At 38.1% G+C, this 25,087-nt stretch overlaps 1 pseudogene; it reads right to left on the bottom strand.

Moving 5' to 3' along the window:
- LOC118986762 (survival motor neuron protein-like) overlaps positions 1-24,808 on the bottom strand; it is a 31,021-nt pseudogene extending 6,213 nt beyond the window's left edge.
- Positions 24,809-25,087: the final 279 nt, after the last annotated feature.

The following is a 25,087-nucleotide window of genomic DNA, read 5'->3' as shown; positions in this document are numbered from 1 at the left end:
TAAAAACTACCAGAGGAAAGATTTCAGCCAACCAAAATATGATTTAGAAGTCAGGATAAATGGAGTCCTGGTGAGCAGTGAATCCATTTAAACATTCAACTAACACTAACAACAGTGGGAATTATTGCTTATGGAACTGACTATGAAAGTTTTACACTGTGAAACTGTAGAAATGTTATAACTAATACAAGTAGAAGGGTGAGAAAATGTAGGAAGTAGCATATGTATTTAAGATGGCTTTTAGGAGGTCATGTTTTATAATGTTTTTAAAAATGGACTATGTAAATATGGTGAACTTGGTGGAGAAAAATAAGCCTGGGACAAGACTTGTTCTAATATTAGCTGTGTTCTAATATTAGTGTATTAGGAAGACTTCTTCTCTTTCTCTTTGGTACATAGTTTTAAAATTTTGCATGTGAATCTCTAATATTTTCCACAGTGTCTCTTGATAATAGGAGGCGAGTAACCAGGGCATCTGCTTATATCAGGAGTCTAATGATGAGGCCTTAAATAAAAAGGGATTTGTCTCATACAAAACATTCAGGGTTAGAATTACCACATGATCCAGCAACTCTGCTTCTGGGTATATACTCAAAAGAATTAAAAATAGGGCCTTGAAGAGATATTTTCACATCTATGTTCATAGTAGAATTACTCACAATAGCTAAATTGTGGAGGCAACCCAAATATTTATGGATGGATGATTGTATTAAAACATGAAAAGAAAGAAAATTCTCATGCTACATGAGAATACATGCTACTCACATGCTACGACATGGATGAATCTTGAGGACATTATGCTGAGTAAAATAAGCCACTTACAAAAAGACAAATACCATATGACTCCACCTATATGAGTTGCTTTGGGTAGTCAGAATCACAGAGACAGAAAGTAAAATGTTGACTGCGAGGGGCTAGGGGGAAGGGGTGATGGGGAGTTATTGTTTAATGTATGTAGAGTTTGAGTTTCACTAAAGATGCAAGAGTTAATGGAGATGAATAATGATGATGCTTGCACAATATTATGAATATTTTTATTACCACTGAACTGTACTCTTAGAATGGCTAAGATGGTAAATGTTATGTTATTTGTATTTTACCATAATAAAAGATATTGGAAAAGTAAAGTTCAGATTTAGGTTGTTATATAGGGTGGGGCAAAAGTAGGTTTGTAGTTGTTCATATGGAAAATAATACAATAGTTCATAGATTATTAATCAATTAATAAATTATACAGGAATAAACTCTGTGCTTTGTGTACTCACAACCATAAACCTACTTTTGCCTCACCCTGTATTTGTTAAGGTTTCTAGTTGGAAGCATCAAAATCCCTTCTACATGGTTGTACAAGGATTGCTCATCAGATCATTGGGAAGACTGAAGTTCCAAAATGTAGGATACGTTTTTAGGAAGAGAACCTCCAAACAATATCCTGATACTGGCCGGATAGGGAGGTTGCTGCCAATCCCCAGATTGCTGTGTGGACGTTCAGGTCCTGTTCAGTTACTGTTTCTTATCTGTGGTGAGGGTGCACTTCTGGCTCAGATCTTGGGTATTTCTTGGTTCAGGATATCGGTGAGTAGGACCCAGTGCTTAACGCAATTCCGGATGAAATGCCCAGGTGTAACTCAGAAAGCTCATCTGTCTCCTAACCCTCAGGGGTTACCCTTTACTTTTCAAACAAGATGGATCAGATCTCTGTGAGAAATCTTGCTTATTTCCAAGGTCTTCTGGTCATACTGTTCTGCAGTCTGCTTCATACTTTGCTCCGGTACCTCCCAGCATCTTTCTTCTTGACTTAACCCTTCTATTCTTACGTTACTATTTTTGTAGCACTAACTCAACATGGCGGGTATAGAAGGGTCTTTTATGAAGGTTTGAAGATAGTAGAGGTAATTATAGCACAGGGCAGAAAATAATTTTACCATTAACCCAAGGCTATTGGTATAGAGAAAAGTTTTTACTGAAGTTTGGTGATTAGGTAGAATCGATAAAGCAGAATTAACTTCACATTTGATGTCAGGCATTAGCTTAGTAGACATGTAATAGCACCTTCCTTTCTGGTCACATCTTTCCCTCTGCCGCTGCCTCCTTCGTGTCTCTGAAGTTCATCTATTTCCCGTTCCTGCTCATCTGTCTTGTTTATGTGCCCCTGTTCTTATGCCTATGCTGCCCATAGAAACTTAGTTTTCTTACTTGATTATTTTCTTGTTTCACAGTTTCTTCCAGAGAATGTCTTGGCTAGGGGGTTTTTCACACATGAGTAGATTCATTGAATTATTAAAAAAAAAAAACCAAACTTCCTTTCTTATACAAACTACACCATCCTGCCTTTGTAAGTAAAGGTTTTACCTTCAGAATTTTTAAATAGTATAATCACTTTGCTCTCCCTGATTACAGGAAAATTTAATGGTTGAGATTGAAATGGGAAACAAAAAAGGGAGAAAAGATAAAAATTTAGATTTGATTTAAATGAAAAGAATAAAAACAATGTTTGACCTCCATACCCAATATTTATACTAAATTCACTAAAAATCATTTATGGGCTTTAGCATATATTTCATTCCTTGAATTCTGGAAATTAAAACTCTATTAATTACTTTTTATCTTATTGTACATAGGTCACCATTTCTCTTTGATCTGTTGATTAACAGATCAAATAGATGATTAACATCTTCAAATAAAGACCTTGCTATATTTCTTTTTATATTCATAGATTACCAAAAACTAGGAAATGAAATAAAAAGAAGCATCACCGCCAGCATCTACATTTTGCTAGTTTTCTAAGACAGGCCTTAAGAACGGAGCACTCAAAATATTGGCAGTGAATTGGGACCTTCCCCTCCCTAAACCCAGCAATAGTTCATACGAGAGAAGTGGAAGCTGACCTTTATTTACTATGGAGGCCAGGAAGTAGGATATAATTAATATTTCTTAACTATTTCCATTTCATTCAAACAGATCCTATAGTAGACTAAAAACTGTTGCCTAAGTATGAGCAGGTTATAGAGACCAATTTAATTTTTGATCTGTTATTCATTTGTATATTATTTAGTGAGAGGAAAATTGGGATGTTCTGAAGGTTCATTTTCCCCACTTTCGGTAGTTTGGCTAAAGGTGGGTTCAGTAGGTTTGAATCCGATTTACCAAAAATAGAATATCGATCAGTCTCAACCAATCAGTCCCACTTTCAAACCTGGCTGTTTCTCCAACCACTGGTGCACAATACATCATGGGGTGAGGGCCCTCTCTGCTAGGACATTAGCCATGGGAAATAATACAGATCATTTCTTACTGCTTTAGCCAGCAGAGTTGTAGAGTTCAGAGGGTCGCTTGCACTCTAGTGCTTTTCTGCTTGTAATTCCTCCCCACCCCCAGTAAGTTCTGTATCTCTGCCATGTGACGCCAGTGGTTTGTATCTGCCACCCCTCTGGGTGACATTCACTCCACAGAATTCACTGAGTGCCTGCTGTGTGCCAGGCACTGTTTTACTTCTTGAGATACACCAGTGAACAAAGCAAAGAGTTCCGCCCTTCTAGCTGTCAAGGAGAGGAGACAAAATGATAAGTATGATATGTAAGCTGCATAATTTTTAAAAAAGTAAAAACATTTATGGAAAGCAAAAATGTAGAACAGGGTAGGCAGAGATCAGATACTGATGTCAGAGTTGGAAAACAATGTTAACCTTTTTTTTTTCGTCCATGTATCCCTGGCACAGTGCCCAACATGAATTACGGTGGCTAAAAACAGTTTGTTGGACTAAGTTTCCTCATGTAATTTAGATTACAAAAAAGTAACTTGTCAGGTCTTACATATAAGTGACATTACCTTAGCACTTCTCTAATTCAAGGACATTCCTCTGCTTCTGTAAAAAAAGAATAAAAATACTTGGCCTATCCTCACTCTAAGGAAACCTCATTAAAAAAATAATGTTCTATGCCATCACCTGCAATGTGGTTAATGTCTCCATTGGAGACTGGGTCACTGGGCTGCTTCTAGAATCTGGAAAAGTAGAGCATGGACTCTAAGACCAGTTGAACATTAGACACTCGGAAATGGAGGACACGGCAAACCATCAGGTCTCTATTTCAATGGGCACAGTTCTTGTGAACAGACAGAGAGCAACACAGATTCTGCAGAGAGGGTGATCCTTTATATACTAGCGTTGGGGACTAAATTCTGTGTGAATTCTGACAATGAAGAGACATTACTACTGTTCCTAATCTTCACCTTATGTAACCTGTTACATTTTTCTTTATGAGGATGTTAACAGACAGCTGATGAGCTTTCAGTCAGCTTCTGTCTTAATTAGTGTGGAGATGGGCTGCCGTCCTAGGGCAGCCCAGGATTTAGTGGTTTACAAATGATACAAGTCTACTTTGCTTTCGAGTAAAATGTGACCAGTTCAAACTGGAGGGGCAGATCTGCCGTGTCTGGGTATTTCCCAGGGCTGCGTGATCAAGTCCAAGGTTCCAGGCAGCAGGTAGGAGAAAGAAAACAGTCAAAATCACACCCAGTGTTTTAGACTTCAGAACTGGAAATGGCAGATATCCCCTCCCCTAAGAATCTGTTTGTGAGAAATGTATTTTATGCCCATCTCTAACTGCAAGAGAGGCTGGGAAGTGGAGTGTAGAAGTGTCGTGATGGGCTAATTTATGCAAAAAAAAGAGAATATATTTTAGTTGGCAATTTGAAGTTTCCTCCATAATGTCTGAATCAGTACAATATAAGGAAGTGTGTTTCCTTGTAATACATTCATGCATGTGGATAGGCCATGACATAATTATTATGAGACAAAACAACATCTTTCATTCCATCCCTGGTGTCCCCTGGAAGCTCTTGTGAAGTGAATGAATTTTTTTAATGCTCCAGTGCTAATCATGTAAGCCGGCTCGTTAAGCGATGCTGGTTCTCAGATGACGCCATGGGAGGATCATAAGAAGGTGCTGCCTGGGACAGAATACGCTTGGAAAAATCACAGTGTAAAAAAAAATCCCTTCCAATGTGACATCATTTGTTTCACTTTGAAAAGATGCTGAGAGATCTCACAGTCCTCAATGCCATGCTTATCAATGTGCCAGCCCATGAACATTTTTTTCCTTTTCAAAGGAATAGGTAAGAATTACTGTCAACTATATCCTGTTTATATTGTTATTTATGTTGCTATTTATAAGATTTTTAGGGACTAAAAGAAAATCTTGAAAAAATATGGTGGGAAATCCTATAGTTCTCTTCTGAATTCTGTATCTGGCAGACAAATTATTTCTTGGTTGTAAAGGTAGTCCAGCTATCTTTTTGCTCCCTAAAGCGGATCTTGTAAAGAAAACAGTGACTTTCATTGATCTCAGGCATGAAATACTGCAAAAATCAAAACCGGTAAAGATCAGTTTGGCAGCTTAGAGATGGATCACTTTGGAATGGGTGGGTTAAGAATCTGACCAGAAGATAATCCTCCAGCCTCTTTCTTTCTTTCTTTTTTTTTTTTTTCATGATAGAATACATAAGATTTTAATCTGGAACCACACAATGGAAGTATTCATTCAGAATAATCACGCACAGAGAAAAGAAACATCAGCTGTAAAACAAATATGTATGGTACAAAAAAACAGAGATGACACCTACATTCTCTGATTAACAATTTTTGGCTCAGAATTCCTATCAAGTCAAAAATCTATTTTTATATGCAACTTTATATTGGGCAAACAAAATGATCTTCAAAGGAGCAAAGAATGTATTTGTGGTGTAAAAGAAATGTAGTGGAAAATCAGTATCACTAAACTAGTCCCAATTTATGGACATCTGTGGGTAATTCGTGTCTCTGGAGTCCCCTCTTTGGTAAAATGGGAGACAGCTATGCTTAGTTTCCACGGATACCGTGATGATCTGATGAGGTAATGCAGGTGGATATGTTCCTGTAAAGCATAAAATGTTGCACACATATGAAGTTTGATGTTTGTTATTTTGCAGTGATTCTAGGGCCAGTGATTTCTTAATCATATCATTGCTGGTCCCTGAAAGTGACTTATTCTGAAAGTGACTTTCAAACACACCCCTTGCTTCAACTATCTGATTTTCCTTTCTTCTCACCCAATATTCCTGTTTTGTCTGTATCACCCCCACAAACTCCTATTTCCCTTCTTCCCCAAATGCCAATGCTGTCACCATCTCTGTGCCCACCAGATAAGGAACGCTATCTATGTGTGTTCCCTTGTTAATCTATTGACCTTTAAGTGCAGTTGTGTTGCATTAAGAGGGCATGTACTTTGAAGCACACATTTCCACTGGTTTAATTTTAGCTGTAAGGGAGAGAGGGGAGGAGTATCGCAAAAACAGGTCACACACACAGAGGGAGAAAGACACTCCACAGCACATTCCTCTGGGATCATCTGGTGCTTAATTTTCTGCAGCGAAGAGCTATGTTGTACTGATTTCATGGGAAGTACAGAAAGAGGTAAAACAATAGAACATTTTAGTACTTTTCCCAGGAGCACTGGGAGCACAACATATGAATCAGCTTGAATAGATTAGTTTCACAGGGTATTTATTAGGATCCCAGTTATACCAGTTTTTAACTAAGTGACTCTGGGCACATCAAAAGCTTTCTGAACCTCATTTTCCTTCTATGTTTAGAAGGGATAATAGTGACTTTCCCATGGGATTATTATGAGGATTAAATATAGCACAACATGTGAAGAGCTCTGGTATAAAGTCACTGTTTAATAAATACTATTCACTTATACATTTATAAACAATAAATATTATTTATTTATGAACGTATGGCTAGCTCTAATGGAATTTGCCTTTACTGAGATACAGAGAGCTGAAAGAAGAGGCACACTATTCATCTGCTAAAGACTTAAGCCATGGATACAGAGTCTTAAGTGTACTAGCGATCAAACTCCCAGGAAAGCAAGATTTCCTTCTATATCATCCATCACTGGCAGGTATCCAGCCTCTGAACTCAACAAAGGACAGGATGCTCATTAGCTATCAAAGCAGTTCATTCCTTTTAACAACAGTTCATTCCTTTTAGCTAGAGCTTGCTTACAATCCATTGACAACTACCTTTCCACGAATTCTACCCATAAATCCTATGTGTTCCTATTACAAATGTTAAAGATAAAGCTGAGTCATCATCAAATGCCTATTAAAAGTATGAAAATAACATTATAAAAAGCATAAAAATAATAAATAAAGTAATACTAAAGCAAGAGACTTAAGAGTTCTCTGGTTTTAGTTCTTAGATTGATTCTCTTTCCTAGCCTAGGTTACTCTGATTTGTTTGTCTTTTTTTTTTTAATGTGTAGGAACTAGGTTTAAACACAGTATTGTATGTGTGGTTCAAATACAAGGAACCTCTTTTCCTCTTAATTGGTATACTGTGCATTTATAAATGTGATCGGAGTTTGCAGACTGTATTTACCTTCCATTTAGGAGCAGCACATGCTTTTTATTCGAACCAAAACACTCTGAAGGGTGGTAAGATGTGCTATTAGCAATAACACTTGGAACACTGACATTGAGTGGCATTATGAAGGCTAACAAAGACCAAGTTGTTCTGCATCGAAGGGTCTTAATGTTCCATTCTATTCTATCTTTCTTTGTTTTAATTCTCTTCTAAACATCCTCTTCCCTAGTTTTTTTTAAGATTTTATTTATTTTATCTTTAGAGGGGAAGGGAAGGAGAGAGGGAAAGACATAACAATATATGGTTGCCTCTCGTGCATCCCCTGCTGGGAACTGGCCTGCAACCCAGGCATGTGCCCTAACCGGGAATCGAACTGCGATCCTTTGGTCCTAAGGCCCGTGCTCAATCCACTGAGCTATACTAGCCAGGGCTCTTCCCTAGTTTTCTCTGGTATTTCATGGATTTTTTTTTAAAGTTAAGGTGTACAGGTATATTGGTGGTTGGGGAAGGGGTCCTCTATGATATGCTGACACCATCAATAATCTCTGAGAGTCAGTTTGAGGGTTTCTCTTGACACACCCCCTATTTCTGAGTCATCAAATATCCCAACGCCACCCACTGAATATCAAGTACCATGTTCCATAGAATTTTATGCAATCGTATAAGTCTTATTCTATTGCACTATACTCGAACCCACTTGTAAAAGATACATGTGTGGTAAACACAAGGTTCATTGCTCTGTTTCAAATCTCATTAACACACCAGGTTTGTGAACTTGGAAAAATTTTAAACTTGCTGTACCGTTGTCACATTCTATGTCCATTAGAATGTCATCATCTGACACTGTTACTACAACCCTGGTGCTGTCCCTCACCACTTTTCCTCTGAATTAATGCTTTCCATAGGCATCTGCTGTTTTGGTTGTTCTCAGCCAGATTAATGTATCTGAGTAATTATCTCTGTTTTTCAAATTTCATGTTAATGCTTTCAGGTCAGGTAAACGATGACCTGATCTCCGAAGTATTGTACCAAATTGGATTGTTTGACAGTTTATATATTGCAAAATGGTTGTCATGTTAGGATTTGAGTGGTCTAACAACTCTTCAGAAAGGCTGAAGTATAATTATCAATTCTTTACAGTGAAAGACATTGATGACTTCAAAGCAATTTTTAAATTTTTATTCCAGTGTTCCTTCAACACCCCTTCTCTCTGCCTATTTTTACATCCTGAGTGAAATGTTTCTGAAAAAAACAAGTAGTTATGCAACATCATCTAAATATTTTGTTAAGCCGTGAGATTCAATTTGAAGAAAATTTGCAAATTGTATCTGTGTCTCCACATTTTTATCCTTCTGTCCATGGAATTATAACCACCAGAATAGATTCTCTTTCCCAACGTGTTTTTCCTTGTTATTTGTCCCCGTCATCATTTATTTCATGTGCATAAGCAGAATTGGTGGAGGCTGATGGAGTTAGGCAAGGTCTCCACCAGAGTTTGCACGTCATCATGCTTCTACGTTGTTACGTCGAATCAGCACATGAACAGCTCTAAACGTTTCTGAGGGTTACCAGTCATTACCAGACAATGAATATACCTCATCTCATTTCACAAGTCGCCTGAGCTTGTGAATCATTCTTAATATTCTGTAAGGCCAGCAACTTATTTCTTTTGAAGATACTGGTCCACCTTATTGGAACGTTCCCCCTGCCCAAAATGTGGATTCAATGATGTAGTTTTTTCCTCTTTGTTACATTATTCTGTTCTCCAAAGTTTTGAGGTTAGGTTTATTCCCTTCAGTTCTTTTTTTTTTTGTAATTTTTTCTGCTTTCATAGAAGCAACCCTTCATATTTCCAAAAATGGAAAGTTTCCCCTTAAGTTTCTTTATCTATGCTCCAGCAGATATTTTATCTATAGTGCAAATTATAATGTAACTCCTCCCTTTCCTTCCTTCTGGCCAAGACTCTGTGTTTGTACTGAGGATGAATATTGGCAATAACTGGGGCCCCTCAAAAAAAAAACCTTTAGTCTGAATGTTCCAAATTTTTTTCTTATTATACTTTTCCATTACTTTGCTGTCACTGTTTGGTTTTGGTATCTGGCAACACTCGAGCCTCAGAGAGAGAAATAATATCACTTTATCTCAGGCAAAATATGTCCAAGATTACTCCTTATATGGCACCGGGACAAATTCTGATCCACGAAAAGTGAACAGTGTGTTCCTGGATCAAGAGTTCAAGTCCCGGCTCTTACAAATTAGCCATGTGACCTTGGGCTTGCCATTTAATCCCTCAGAGCATCAGATTCTTTACCCACTCAAAGTGAGGGGGTTGAACTAGCCATTCTCCAAGATTTTATTTTCCTATTTTGACATTAGCTTTTTCCATCCATGAATAAGGTATTTCCTGTGTGGCTTTTAGTCCTCTCCTTGGTTGGGCGTGATAGGCTTCAAGACCAGGAGGTTCAGTGGTGTTGCTCATAAGAAAATGACTTAACTTTTCACCTCTTAAGAACTACATGAATATCCTATATTTTACCTTATTTGTTTCACACATTCCTTTCTAGAGTATTAAATGCATAGAAAAATCACTTAGCTTAAATAGATTATTTTTTTAAACTTTTACATGTATAATTCACCATTGAGATTCTGGACATTTAGAAGATTTGTGGGCTTTGCTATTCTATAGTGTTCAGGGTTTGTGTATATGAATGTACTTGTCCATGGTGGACTCTGGGCACCTGCAGGGTAAGAAATATGCAGCTATCAAAGGTAAATGTCTCTATCTAATTTTAGGTGGTTCCGTCTCCTATTTATCATGTGTCCTTCCCCCCCAATGTCCCATGTTTCCTGGGGTCCAATATTTCACAAGCCCTGCAGCGTCACTGTGAGGTGGGTAACAAACCAATTTACCTTTCATAGATACTGAAACTGAGGAAGAGAGAAAGTGTGTGATCTGCCAGCATTTCAGTAGCTCAGGAAGAGACAGAACAAGGAGGAATACAAAAAATAAATGAATTCCTCTGTGATTCTCTCTTGCTGAGGCTCAGAGCACCCTAGGGCTGAAAGGTGCTCTGAGAAACTAGTAGCCTCTTTGTAGGGAAGCCAATGTGTGCATTTAGCTGGACTATAATCCACATCAGTGTTCACTCTTCTTCATTACTAGAATGTTCTTCCTCAGACTTTGCTGTCATCCACATCATATTCTAGCACTCACCATGTCATCCCTTGATCCCTGTAACAGCCTTCTGACCCAGCTGTTTCTAGGCTGTTAACAGTAATTCCTCTCCCATAATTTGTCTCCTGCGTGCCCCTGCTCCAGCCCAGTTCATCTACAGTCTATGTCCAATGATCTTGATTAAGTAAAGTGTGCAAAGTCTTCTTGTTTCCCAGTTTCTCAACATATCAGATCTGTGATTTTCAGTCACCCACAAGGGGACCCTGATCCATTAGTCAACCGTCATTTCTCCATCTTATCCCCAGTCCACCTATACAGACTCTTTTTGACTTCATCAGGATGTGGCTTTGCTTTTGCACTTCCTGCCGTCCATTCAGAGTTTGCTTTCCACATCTGTTTATCTAAACTCTGCTCCTCTCAGGCCCTCCTGGAAAACTTTGTTGATTGCTGTAGCTGTGGCAAGCTCTTTACTGTGTTAACACTCAGTGTCCTTGATACTAGGACACTGTCCTAGTATCACCTGCAGTCCTTCTCTCCTTGTGTGTCACTATGGTCCATCCAAACCACTGAGCTGCCCAGAGTGTGTGATGTGTCTTATTCTTCTCCTTACCAATAGCACAAAGCACAGTAGATAATTGTTATAAATGAATAACAAAATCAAGTTCTTGATAAGCACTCATTGGTTCCTTGAATTTCTAGTTAATTAGATTTGTCAATTATGTATATGTGTATATTTATGCATGGACTTTTTACTTTGGGGGGAAATAGGGGTTATAGATTAGGAAAGGAGTATATGTAGGTTTGAGGATTATTTTTTGAGGATAATTTATCTTGTCATCTGAATTTCAAATGCTTCCCAGTGTACTCCTTCCTTTCACTGGAAGTTGTTTTGCTACCTAAGAACAGTATCTTCCTTGTTGAGGTAGTACAACATTTGATTTCTATTCTAATTACCTTCTCACACTCTGAGCACCCTATACTCTTGTCTTTTATTCTCTATAATGCAGGGTTAAATCTTAAATTTGGATATTGTATGAACCAAAATGGCATATGACCAATCTCCATGTTTTATATGACTGAATTCATTTGAAAATACTTATGTAATGATGCAAACTTTTATTTTTAATTCTGAAGGTCAATAAATAAGATGTGAACAGACCTTATCAGAGAGGAAAATGAAGCGGTCTTTGTTTGGTACATATTGTTTTGATTTAGAAGTTATCTAATATTTAAAATTCCTTCTTCCACACTATGTGGTCAGGGAAAACACTGATAAATTTATTAATCTACAAACATCTTATGAGATTCTTTACTTCTTCCTTCTTTTCCCTCTGCAGCTGTCATTGTGCCTTATCAGTATGAGATAGTCATAATTTTACTCCCCAGGCGTGCTTTCATCTCCATGAAGCACGATCTGTGTTGGAGTAAAGCTACTGGTCAAACAGATGAAAGTAAAGCTACTGAGTCCAGATGAAAATGACATGATATTGTGAAGTCATCTTCTTCAGATAAGATTTGATCAGACTCCTTTTTTACTTGGAAATGTTTTATGTGGTAGTGCAAGGCCAGTTAATCTTTCTCCCTTATCTTGAGGTAGGAAATAATTAATACAACATGGAGGGAACTAGTCAGAATGAAATCTGACACCTAGTGAAATGTGCTTCCTTTCCAGTTTCAGCGCTAGCATGAAATTTCTCGAAGTTCATAGCAAGGTTCATCAAATCTTGGCAAAGCTCTTAGTAAACTGGGCAGTGTCGGATTCCAAAAGGAATGTGAAAGTTTTACCTGGATTTACATTTCAAGTGCTAAAAGTTTAAGCAATCCAAGCAAGAAAGCTCCTTGTAATATCAATAAAAATCATACTTTCCTATTTTGGATAACTTATTGGAAGAGACAATTGACTGAGAGTAGAGCCTCCAGGGAAACACATGTCATAGCAACCCGTCCAGCCTCATTCAGAACGAACAGGAGTTTTCAGTGGCCCTGGATGCTGTCACTGCACCAACAGTTTCACATTGTTCATTATCACATCGTATCGTAAAGTTTCCACATTCAAAGCCAAGCAAGGGGGAAAGTACTCTCCCAGGGGATTTTGGAAAGGTCACGTGAGCGAGAAGAATGCTTGGGACATTTCCTATCAAGTTCCAAAGAGTGGAAAAGAAAGTACAATAAGAATCAGGAGAAAAATCCCTAGAATATGAACTGAGTTCCTGAAATGAGTTCTAACAGGCTGTGAAGGTGAAGGAGGAAGTCACATGTTCAAGTTCTGATAGTAGTTCTGGACTTTGAAATAGAAAAGGTAGAAAACTTTGTCCTAGTCTGAGCAGACTCAAGGTCTGATATATCACATGCGTGTTTAAAATATCCCTGCAAAACTTGTGTACATGGACTTGATACCGAAAGGGCTGCTTCCCCCGGTTCCCAGGAGGCTGTAGCAGGCAGGCTGACTGCAGCCCTGCGAGGCAGTGATGGGGGGCTGCCTTTCCAGCGCTGGAGTTTCATTCTGCCAGGGCACTGAAATCATTACAGCCCTCATGATAAAATTTCCAATTTAATTAACACGAAGACATTTGAATAGTTTCTAGTGTTTTGTAATCTTCTTCTGTCTGAGTACCATATAATCAAGGACATTCAACTGGAACAGAATTAGTCTACTTTAAGGCCACCCCAAACAAACTAAAACATGCTGAAGTTATTTAATCATTGGTGCTGAGAAATGGATGTGGTTAAGATGGTGAACAGAGTTTCTCCATAGCGTTTTTGATTGAAAGGAGTGCTCCCATTAGAGACATTGATCTCTGGGATATATAAAAACACTGGGGATTAAAATCACATTGATTATTACTAACTACTCCTTCTTATTCATTGAAAGCAACACAAGGCCCATCAAATAAGGTCTATAGCCACAAATCAAAGGTCATTTTTCAATCCAACATAGAAAAAAAACCTGTACTGCTACCAAATCTATCTTTTCAATCACTCCCATATCACAGGTAGCAACCGCTGTCAGCAGTGACACTTGCTAACATGAAGAGTGATGATAGCTTGTGCTTTTTGGGTCTTTTTGGAAATCAGGCTCTCTGAAATTGTAATTGATTGCTGGCTCCAAGTGAGTTTTTTTGAGAGTGATGTTCCAAAGGATTTCCTAAGGCCAAATCTAAAATAGCACAATGGAAAACATTAAATATTTACCCCAATCATTGATACTAAAAATGAATTTTCAAAATGTCCCCGAGGAAATCATATCCTTTGACACAAATAACTAGGGAATCATTTTACTTGTTTCAATAAGAGTACTGATTTAAACATAGTATGTGGTGTGTTTTGTTTTGGTTAGTGGTGAGTGGTGTTTACCTGGGAAGATTCAAAATCTGTTCTACAATGCACCAGCCTCAGCATCTTTCTCTGGAATGAAAGAAAGCTCTGATTCGGGGCTTGAATTGATTTGTAACACAAATGCTAGTATCAGCTCCTGGAAAACAATGATGATTCCTTTTGGCCACCTGCAGACAATTGGTGGCCCCGTTGGGTGAAGTGATTTTTTGACTTAGGAGAAGCAAGTACACTTACGAGGGCCTAGGAAGAGCTGATTCATGTCACATCACTCAGGAGTGAGTGATGTGACCAAGTCTGAATTACAACAGGATTTTCTTTAACTCCAGGTCCTTGGCCTGGCAGAAAGACACATTTTTCTCCAGACAGTCAGAGAGCAGAAAACTCAAGTGTTTTCCTAGAGGGGACAGTTGAGTATCCTGCTAAGCTGAGAGTAAAACGAACGTGCCAATTCCTCCTGCTTTAACCATCCACTGACATGGGACTAAAGAATTGTTCAAGGAAATTAACAGCAGACACTGAAAAAAAACTAAGTGAAAAGAAAAGTATGCACTGAAGGAAAGTCAGTCTGAAATTTATGACAGCAGAAAAGTCTTTAATCAAAGAGCATTGCTGTATTTTTAAAAGATTGGATGACTTTATGATCAATAACAATATTTGTAAGCCTGTATGCTAAAACAGGGAAAGCACATCTCACGTGTCAGAGCCTGAGCTCGTTGCTGCAGGTGTCTGGGAGGAATGTTTCCATTACACACATCATTATAAACCAGGCAAATTACCGTCTATTTCGGCTTTTACATGAAGCATGAGGAATCGGTCCCTGCACGTGGCCCAAGACTAAGTTGAATGTCTGACAGTGAGATCGTCTGGGCTCTTTTCCCATTAGTTATTCAAGAACAGAGGGCCAAGTCTGTGTGGAGCTGGGTGGGGCTCAAATGAGGAAGGCAAAATGTTTTGAGGACTTAGTTTCCTCACATTTGAATAATTTGAAGCTGACAACGCTATTTCCATTACCCATTGGTAAGAGGGTGAGAGAAGGAAGGCAAATGCCAAAGAATGATGTCAGCTAAATGCCCGAGGTTTAACAAGTGACAGAGAGCCCAGGGGCTCATTCTATTTTCAATATGTGTTGGTGTGAGTGCACAAGTCACTAAAATCCCCATCATTTAAGCATGCAATGCCAGTTTTCTGCAGTGGAATTATGGACTTTACTTTAAAAATCTTATTAAAATGTGGAAGGAAATTTAATATAAAAAGAAGAATATACAAACAACAAGAGGAATAGTCATTATCCCTTGAAGACTTCAGTCTAATTAGGTCCATTTGGAGCCCAATTGCAAGAGTCTCTATTATTGAAGAGCCCGGAGAACATTGTTATAAGGCAGTTCGATTTATTAGTTCCCATCATTCCAGACACCAAGGACAGAACAATACTGAGGCTGAGTGTGGTACGACTCTTGCTTCCCTCTTTGTAGGAAAGGGATGTCTGATTTATAGAGTGGTTTACAAATATTTGTTGAGTGGTTTTTAAGCGGGTTGATACGATAACCATATAATGAAAGGCTTTAGCCTTCAAGTGAGGGAGTTTTAGGCAAGCACGTTCTGATTCTTAGCCAATGGTTTCTTATGTATTCAAGTCTCTTATAAGTTGAAATAATTTGAATACTGAATGGTGCCCAGGAAGCCCCAATGTGTCAGGTATTTTAAATTAATCATTAACCTATAGAACTATAAATAGAGGCGTTTTATTTATTCAGCTGAGATGACTGTAAAGGGAAAAAAGAGCAGACGCTTTCTTTAGCTCAGCTCTGCAGCCAAACATGGCTAAATGAGAACAGATATGATTGCCATTAGGTATCTTAATATAAGTATGTGGCTTCATTCTCTTGTCCCTGTATTGAGACAGGCAGGAATCCACTTTCCCCAGCAGCATTTCCCAGTGCCATGCCTTAGTGGAGAACAGTGAAGTAATCTTTATGTCTTGTATGAAGAATATTGTGCTCACATTACAATATTCACAGTACAGGTGAGCTGTGTGGAAATGCAAAATGTTGCTTTAATGTCTCCCACCTGGAAACAGGAAACACTCAGTAGTCATTCCCATCCATCTCGTGCTGAGTTTTACATTACTAAGGTAATGCCTGTAAGTTGTCTGAGGTCTCAGGGAGAGAGGCGCGCTGGAAGAAGGGTTGTTATTATTTCCGAGACCTCCTGTCTCCAGCCAGCTTAAAGGCTTAGGGTCCCGAGGTGGTGCTGTAATAGCAGCACTAATAATGTGCCGTTACAGCACGTCTCACGTGAGGCACTCCAAAAGCATTATACACATTTATTCATTAAACTTGAACACACCCCGGAGAGAGGTTAACTGCTCTGATACCCCTTTATGTCAAAGTAAATGAAAACAAAGTGGGGGGAAGCAAGTTAGTCAAGACCATCTGATGACCGGTGGTAACACGGGAGTGAAAATGGTGTCCCGTCTAGTGAGTCAGTGAAGAGCCTGGCCTCATTCGGCATGTGTGTGTGCCTGTATGTGTACGTTTATTTAACTTTACAACATCTTGTTCTAGAAGTAAATGGAGAACCCTTTCATACAGTCAGGTGATATAAATGGAAAATAAGTGGCTGGAGGAAAGAACCCAAGGAAAATAAGGGTATAAGAATGAAATGAAGCCAAGATGAAGTACAGTTTGTTTTATGTGAACGATATTTGGTAAGTGTGCTTGTGTTACAAAGAAATGATATATAAGTGGAAATGAATAGCCTTAGTTTCCCCTATTGGCATGCCTTAGGAAGAAAATTTTTTTTTGTGCTGTGGGAAAGAAGGGACTGCATAAAACATTAAAGATTTGTAAAAACTAGACTCCAGAATGCTGAGTGGTAGATCAGAATTTTATTTTTAGGACCCAATAAACTCAAATCTAGTGGTATCTCTTCTAAAAGGGAAAATATGAGACAAATATGACATTCTTCCTCATCTGGAGAGGTGAACATGAAAGTCGATGAAGTAAACTTAGAGAGACACCAGGAAGTGGCAGCTAAGACTTAATACTCGATTCCCCATGAAGAGGTTAGAGGTCATGGGTGGATTAATGACACAAATGGGGTGGTGACTGCAGGGCTGGGCAAAGTCTGCAGGTGCAGCGGAACTTTGCCACTGCATTGGACAGCAGCCATGGTCCACGCCAGTGCCAGCAGCGCAGTGCTTCCTACAGGTGTGGGCGGTGTTAACGGAGGTGATCAAAGCAACCACCTGAGAAGACTGCAGACCTGCAACCACATGGGAGACGACTCTCCCCCTATCTGTCCATCACTCACACCTTAGTTTCACCTTGGGGGATCCTCGTAGTGTTTGATAAGCGTGGCTATTCTTCTGGTGGGGACAAAATTGTCAATAATAGACTTCAGGTAGCTGAATACAGTGGAACATCTAACTAGAAAAATCCCCTTTCCCCCCTAAGGCTTTTAAAAAAACAAAATATATTCTCATTTGACTAGAAGGGCTTACCCCAAGAAATGCTTTCTTGGGGTAAAGAGCTGAAATCTAATGTCTTCTGGGAATAATCAACTTCTAAGTCTTTTCTTCTAAGTCGCTACTATAACTTTGTCATGGTGTGTGTGTGTGTGTTTCTGTGTTGTTGTTCCTTGAAGTCCTGATATACTACCTGGAGGTAAAGTTTTCCATCTGCTTGGGGCATCCATGAATGGAACTTGCATATCAGGTGGGAACTTCAGATCATTTAATATCTAGAAAAGATTATCTTGAAGCCTCATTCTACATCCTATGGAAGTCAAAACCTGTGCTCACTCTTTTTGCACATACATTAGAGTTTTTAAAAATATTTTACTTATTTATTTTTAGAGAGAGGGAGAGAGAGGAAGAAAGAGGGGTAGAAAAACATTGAAGTGTGAAAGATGGGTTGCCTCTCACAGCCCCTCAACTGGGAACGTGGTCTGCAATGCAGGCATGTGCCCTGACTGGGAATCAAACCAGCAACCTTTTGGTTTGTAGGTTGGCACTCAGTCCACTGAGCCCCACCAGCCAGTGCAAGAGCATTGTTTTTCACAGTTGCTTTGCACCCAGGTTTCCAGCCTTTACTAACTTAGTTTGGTGAAGGGATTACCCTCTTCTCCTGCATATGCTCTCTCTCTTCTGTACCATTTCACTAGATGTAAAATTCAGCTTCAGTCTCTTCAGAAAATTCTGTAATTCATGCAAAGCGTTGGAATATAGTAAATTTGACATGATTTATTTTTGATGGGAGAGGTATTTACATTTCAACAACAAAACTATTTCAAGTTGAACACTGAAAAATCCTGTTCATTATTCAGTCATTCATTCTTACAACAAACATTTACTAAGTGCCTACCTTGTGCTAGGCACAGTATGAGTTGTTGGGGGTTTATCAATGAACAAAACTGACAAAAAACCCTGGCCTCATGAAAATTAAATTGTAGCAGATATTTGAATCAAGCTACTGTATAGCCCCAGAGGATTTTTCCTTGCTGCACCCTCTGTGACAAGCTCCAGTCTTCTCGAATTGTTTGGTACTCTTCTCCTACACCTCTCCAGAACAAAAATAGAAGAAATATCTTCCTCATGGTGCCAATAGCTAATTTTAAATATTATTTGGAGAACAACCTCTCATTAGGAAAGTTTTTACTTTCCAGGCTCCTTATACCCTGCACCCCAACTAGAATGGCAGACACATTGCCTAAGAGCCATTCAAGGTATTAAAATGTGGGGGGAAATGAATGTTCTGGTTTTGTTCTATAGGTTATCACTCAGCACCACTAAGTATGCTGTTCAGAAATAAGTTTAGTCATTTAAAAATATTTTCATAAATTTATTGATCTTTAAAAGGTAGTCCATGGGAAAGTAATCTGTCCACTTTCCAATGGCCCTAGGGATTCATCCTATGAGCCACCAGCAATCTTGGTGTTCATACCCCAAAATGACAAATGCTACTGTAGGTATGCAGAATGAATAAATGTCAAACAACAATCCTGTGTTCACACAGGGTGAGCCTTGACTTGGGAATGTGTATATGAAAATAAACATAAATAGACAAATCTACCAGAAAACTCATTGATCCAAAAACTGTGGATATGATTAATGGATGTTTTAAAATTCCATCTTCTTTAAAAAAAAAGATTTACCACAATATAGAGTTCTGTAACATCACAGGCACTGAGTCCCAGGAGAGAAAAAATATGTATATAACAAAACAAAACAAACCCCACTTTGCTTTTGAGATAAAAATTCAAGAGAAATTTACTAAAAGTAAAAAATGTGACTCATTATTCTTAGGTCAATTATCACCATTTAAAACTACCTTTGTGAGTAAAGAAGGATCATCTAGACACGATTAATCCACATACACAGGATACGTTCTAGAAGTAAAGACTTTGCAAGTTTGAAGCTTGTCCAGAGAAGCCAATGGCTCTATTTCATTAAAAAAAAAAAGGCAAAACAAGTCACAACAAACCCCTTGAGCAATTCTCGTTTGATTGGCTTTTTCTTAACCCTCACAGAGAGGAAATGGAACTTGGGTTCATTGACCCACAAGAAGATTCAACTTTGATGCCAATAAACGTGAGAGATCAACTTAGAAATGGACACATTTTAAATTTAATCACCATACAGCAGTTACTACATGCTTGGTATTGTTATACGGATTTTACAGACACCAACTTACCTTGTCCTCATTGATAGACACTACTCTTGGGTTAGCCAAAAATTTTGTTTAGTTTTTTTCCATAAAATAAAAGACATTTTTTTTCATTTTCACCAATAACTTTATTGATTTGGATATTTTGAGTAGGTCGGCTATCTCCCTCATGGTATAACGTTGATTTTTCTCAGTGGCTTCTCATTTGATGTTCTGATTTGATAGCTATCAACTTAGACTGGTCTGTCTGGCTGCGGGGCATCATCCAGGGAGAAATATTCAGCACAAACCTTCCCAAACCACTTTTGACACTTTCAATCAGTCATAGCACCTTCTCCATATGCTGCATAAATCTTTCTTTGTATTTTAGTTGTGTTTTTACCTTTCTTGATATAATAAAAGTCTAATATGCCAAAAATGTTGTATATTTTCTTTCATCTTCGATATTAAAATGGCTACACAAAAACGCACCAATTTGGATAAGTTTTTTTTTAATGCACAATAATATGACAGTTGTCCCAGTACAATCCAACAAAATTGTGTCAAGTGAAGTTAAAGACAACTCAGGGCTACTAGAGCCATCTTATGGAAAAAACAAATGGAATTTTTGGCCAACCCCATATTTCTAAGGCACGTCGCTGTTTAAGTAGAGGCAGAAATTCAACTATGGATCACAGGGTGCCTTCCCACATAGCAGTTATAGGATGGCTCAGGGCTGGCCAATGTTTGTAAGGTGCTTGGGCCAGAGTTGTGGAGTAGTTGATGTCCCTCACCAGTCATTCCCTTCTGCCTTCCAATGCCTACAGATGGCCAAAACCAACATCATGTAAGATCTTAGGAAGTGAACATATCTCAACTAATGAGCTATTTTTCCTATGCAGAGAAGATAAAATTTTGGTAGTGTAGACTAAGGATTTTTCTAATCTCCTAAATAAGGTGGGTTTTTTTAAATTTTTTTTTTGAGGGAGTGTTTGTGAGAGAACCTTGAAAGGGACTTAAGGATTTACTTGAGGAAGAAGGTAGAGTTCCAATGAGCCATGTATAGAAAGAAAGCTTCAGCCTCTCTCCTCTGCTATTATTATTAATACGATTACCACCAATTTCATCACCATAGTCTGTATCACCACCTTGGCACTCATCTTGTCAGCCACTATACAAGTGCTTTTAGAAAGAAAAAAAGAAAAAGAAAAAAAAGAAATAAAGAGAGAAAGTAGAAGAAGAAAAGATAAAATGTATTAGAAAGTTCAAGTGGTAGACATTCGCAAAAGAAAAAATAAAAGAAAAGAAAATAAAGTGAAAGTATGTATGGGAATTAAAATTCTAGTAGAATAAAATATTGAGTTTGAAAATCAGATTAAACAAAAAAAAAGTTTAAAAAAGATAAAAGTATTGATGATTAAATAACAACATAAAATACTTAAACCCACAAAATAAAAAGTTTAAATGTAAAAATAGATAAAACCAAGAATTAATAGGGATAAATCACTGAGTAGGGGAAAAGTGAGGCATTGAAACTAAAAATAAAGAGGCTGAGGGGAAATATGGCGAGAAGGAATTAGAAAGCTATGGAAGAACATAAAAAAGATCTCTGAACTTGCTTAAAATATTCCTATATTGGTCCTCCTTATGTTGATAAAGGGGCAACGTCCTTTGTGGGTTGGAGGTGAAGGAGGAAGACAGTGCAGGGATGAAGACCATGGCAGAAGCTCATGTCCCTCAGAGATCTGTCTAGTGGTGACTGAGATGTCAAAAATCGAGTCTCCTGAACAAAAATAGAGAGCCGGGGCACTCCTGAGCTTTCCTGGCCTGATTCGAAGACATTTCATTTTGGTTTTTTTGTCGTACATTAATGTGATCTCTTTCTCATTGAAGACAGGGGTCCTTTCTTCTCATGAACAAAGCTTCTAGACTACTAAAGTGTGCACTGATGAACACTGGGAAAATGGAATCATGAGCAACAACCAAAACCATCATAAAGTGTTTTCTATTAAACCTCCTTTCTATAATTTGTAACTTTATCATAGCGAAAATGTGTTTTTAATGGTTATATGATTAGGGATTTCCCACTACCTCAAACAAGATTAGGGTAGCACAGATGACTACTACACACACAGTAGGTTTTTTATACTTGCTATTTTTACCATGATATCATGTATGAAGTTGCTTCCCACCAGCATATATTAAAAATATGTATATCCTGTTGTTGTGCACACAGATGCTGATTGGTCTTCCTTGGTCTCTGTTCCCTCTCACACATACTTCCCATGCATGAGGTCCAAATGGGAGTTTCATCACCCTGCTTGCCAACTAATGCTTTTGGTTTAAGAATATGTGACTCCTACAGATCAGTCTGAGAATCACACTTCCTAGCCTGCAGATTGGCCTAGGAAGTGAGCATGTGACCTTAACCAGCCAATCAGAAGCTTTCCCAGAGATTTTCTTAATCTGATTGGGAGGAAGTACCTTAAAGGCCAGCAAGCACCCCAAACCTTGAAAAGTGAAAGTTGGGAAATTGAAACCAGACATAAAGAGCCATAGCCTGTGGTGTCTTGAGAGTGGGCGACCCCTTATTTTGTTCTTTCCCTGTTCTTGTTAGAGTTTGGTCATGTGAGCCAATAAATTTACCTTTTTATGTAAGAGGTTTCTCTCACATATAATCAGAAGAGTTCTAAATAATATGTGTAGCTTACATTCAGAAAGTGTTTGCCTTTGTTTGTCTGTTTTTGCAGTGCCTTCTTTTCCCCTCTAAGGTACAGATCTTGCCAATGGTCTACCCTCTGAACTCTTCATCACGGAGTTGTGACCGCTCCGCTGTCCTTGGAAATCAACAAAGGCATATTTTCCCTGCTGCTGGTGTTCTAACCAGAGATAGTGTCTGATGGCAGGGTGGCTTGGGCCTTCATTTAATGAGAACATTACTTTAGTTTACGTTTTATTATCTTGTTACACTAGGGTAAAATAGTTTGGGTTGGTATCATTAAACTGGCATACCAATCTTGTAATTTGCATTTATTCCCTGAACTCCAGGGCCCATTGCAGAGATGAGTTTCTTATGGCAGATTCTTTTTATATAAACCACTTTTTTTCCCCCAGGGCTCCCAGTATTGGCACTTAAGCCCTAGAAAATGTGAAATATTTGATTATGCCTGTTTGAACCTCATCTACTAGCTTGGTGTTTGTACCCAGTTATAAAGATGATTCCTGAACCTCCTACATAAACAGTTATGTTGACAGACCTGCCAGGGAAGACAAGTTGTTGCCTCTCTTCACCTTCCAGGAGTCTGGTTTTAGTCTGACTACAAACTCTGTTGAATACACACAGATTCTCTGTAGTGACTAAATTTTGCCAGGGTAGCAAGAAAGTAGCTATGGAAAATACATATGCAAAGGAGCATGGCTGTGTTCCAATAAAACTTTATTTATGAAGATTGAAATTTGAATTTCATAAAGCTTTCACATGGTATGAAACACTTTCTTTTGGAATTTTAAAAATTATTTTAAAGTGAAAATCTTTTATTTTTATGTCCACAGAAAATCAGGTGATTGACTGGATTAGATATGTAGGGCATTATGTTTTGATATTGCTTTAATATAAGATGCATCTAGATTTCAAAGTTGCTAGAATGAAGAATGCACCTTGAATTGAAATATGATAGTTAGCTGAGTATTATGTCATAGTAGGTATTTTGAATTTCCCTGAGTTTTAACATCAATAATATATCTCTATAAAGCTTTGTCACTTAGCCTCTGATAGTCAACAACAATCACTGGTGAGCATAGAGTCTGCCTTCTGGGAAATGGTGAGAGCTGAAATAGAGAAAGGTGAGGAGACAGCTGGTGAGAGTGGAGGAACAGGGGGCAGTTTCTTGGAATCTAAGGGTTCAGGGGAATAAAAATACATATCATTTGTATATCTCTTTACAGTCTATGAAATACTTTATACACATACTGTTTTATTGAATTTTCACCATCAGTCTGTGAGGTAGCCAGAGTAGAAATTAGCTGCAGTTCAGAAAAACATATATTGAAATGAATTAGAGTTATGTATTTGGTAAGAAGTAGACCCTGACCTTTTCTTTTATTTATGCAGTTATTATCCCTGATGCAAAAAGCTCACACTCACTGAGTGTTTCTAGGGTGAAAGCCAAGCAGACATATTTTGATGCACTAAGACAAAGAGATGAGAAAAAAAGGTAAGATTCAGTGTTCTCTATGCTTTGAGGAATTTCTACCACTTAATGAAATTGGAGGAGGGAGAGTTTTGTCACTCAAGATCATGGTTACAGGGTCTCTTTCTTTTTCTTTGTACTATTGATTTCAGCAGAACCTGCTGTTGTTAGTTTTGGCCATAGCTATTTTCAGGACACTATATGTGCATATCTAAGCCCCGATATAGTTGGTTTATTCATTAGATTTGAATATTTGACAGTTACCTCTGATTTCACTTCCTAGTTCTGTTTTGCTTCTCTTCCTCTTTTAAGCCAAGTAACCTGATATAGTGGAAAAAACATGGACTCTGGACTTGGGGAGTTGAATCCCAGACGTGCTGTTTATTAGTTTGTGGCTCTCTGCAAATTACTTAACCCTGCTGAACTCTTTCATTATTCTCATTTTAGAAAGGGAATAAGATTACCAAGAGTGTAAAAAGTGTTATCAGTGAGTCAACATGCATAAAGCCCAAAGAAGCATACCTGGTAAATAGTAATAGACATTAAATGTAATTATAAGCATTAAACAAGAGTCATATAAAATATGTTTAAAATGTGGTACAAGATAGATAATTCTTGAAAGACCTAGAAAGCAAGAGTTTCTCAATATGGATTCTCCAGGTTAATTTTTTTAAAAATCTAGTTCAAATGTGGCACTTCTCTCTCCCCAACAAAGAAAACATAACTCAGCAACACAGTCCTGGCCATTCCAGTTGTTCTTTGTTGATTTTCTTTACCCTCATTTTCCCATGTTTCCGCCAAGGTTTGCACAGTAGAGAAATTGCCCAGCTCATACCTACTCTTACCAATAAATGATTTACTCCCCTCCCCTCTGATAGGACCATTTTTTTCTTTGTATTTTTACTCTTATTAGCTCCCCTCTTAAATGTTATTTAATTAGTTAATTTCATACCCCATCACATACAACTTTGACATCTATAGACTCAACATGTATTTCTCTGCCACTCAATTCATCGCATTGCTCATCAGTGTTGGACACTGTTGACATATTCATGCTTCTAGAAGCATTCTTTTTCCCTGCCTTCCACAACACCTTCATTTTCTCCCAACCTCTCTGGCTCTCCTGTCTGTGTTTCTCTTGTGGGCTCTTCCCACTCTATCAAACTATTAAATATTAAATTACCTCAAGGCTCCTCATAAGTCTTCCTTTTCTCATCAAAGTTTTTTTGCAGATAATTTGTTTCACTTTTTCACTTTTTAAAAAAGATTTTATTTGTTTATCTTCAGAGGGGGAGGGAAGGAGAGAGGGAGAGAAATATCAATGTATGGTTGC

This window comes from Sturnira hondurensis, unplaced genomic scaffold (assembly GCF_014824575.4).
Source record: "Sturnira hondurensis isolate 20B ecotype Veracruz unplaced genomic scaffold, ASM1482457v3 Scaffold0004474, whole genome shotgun sequence".
NCBI classification, from domain to species: domain Eukaryota; kingdom Metazoa; phylum Chordata; class Mammalia; order Chiroptera; family Phyllostomidae; genus Sturnira; species Sturnira hondurensis.
The sequence above is the reverse complement of the archived record's forward strand: the minus strand, read 5'-3'. Positions and strand labels throughout refer to the sequence as shown.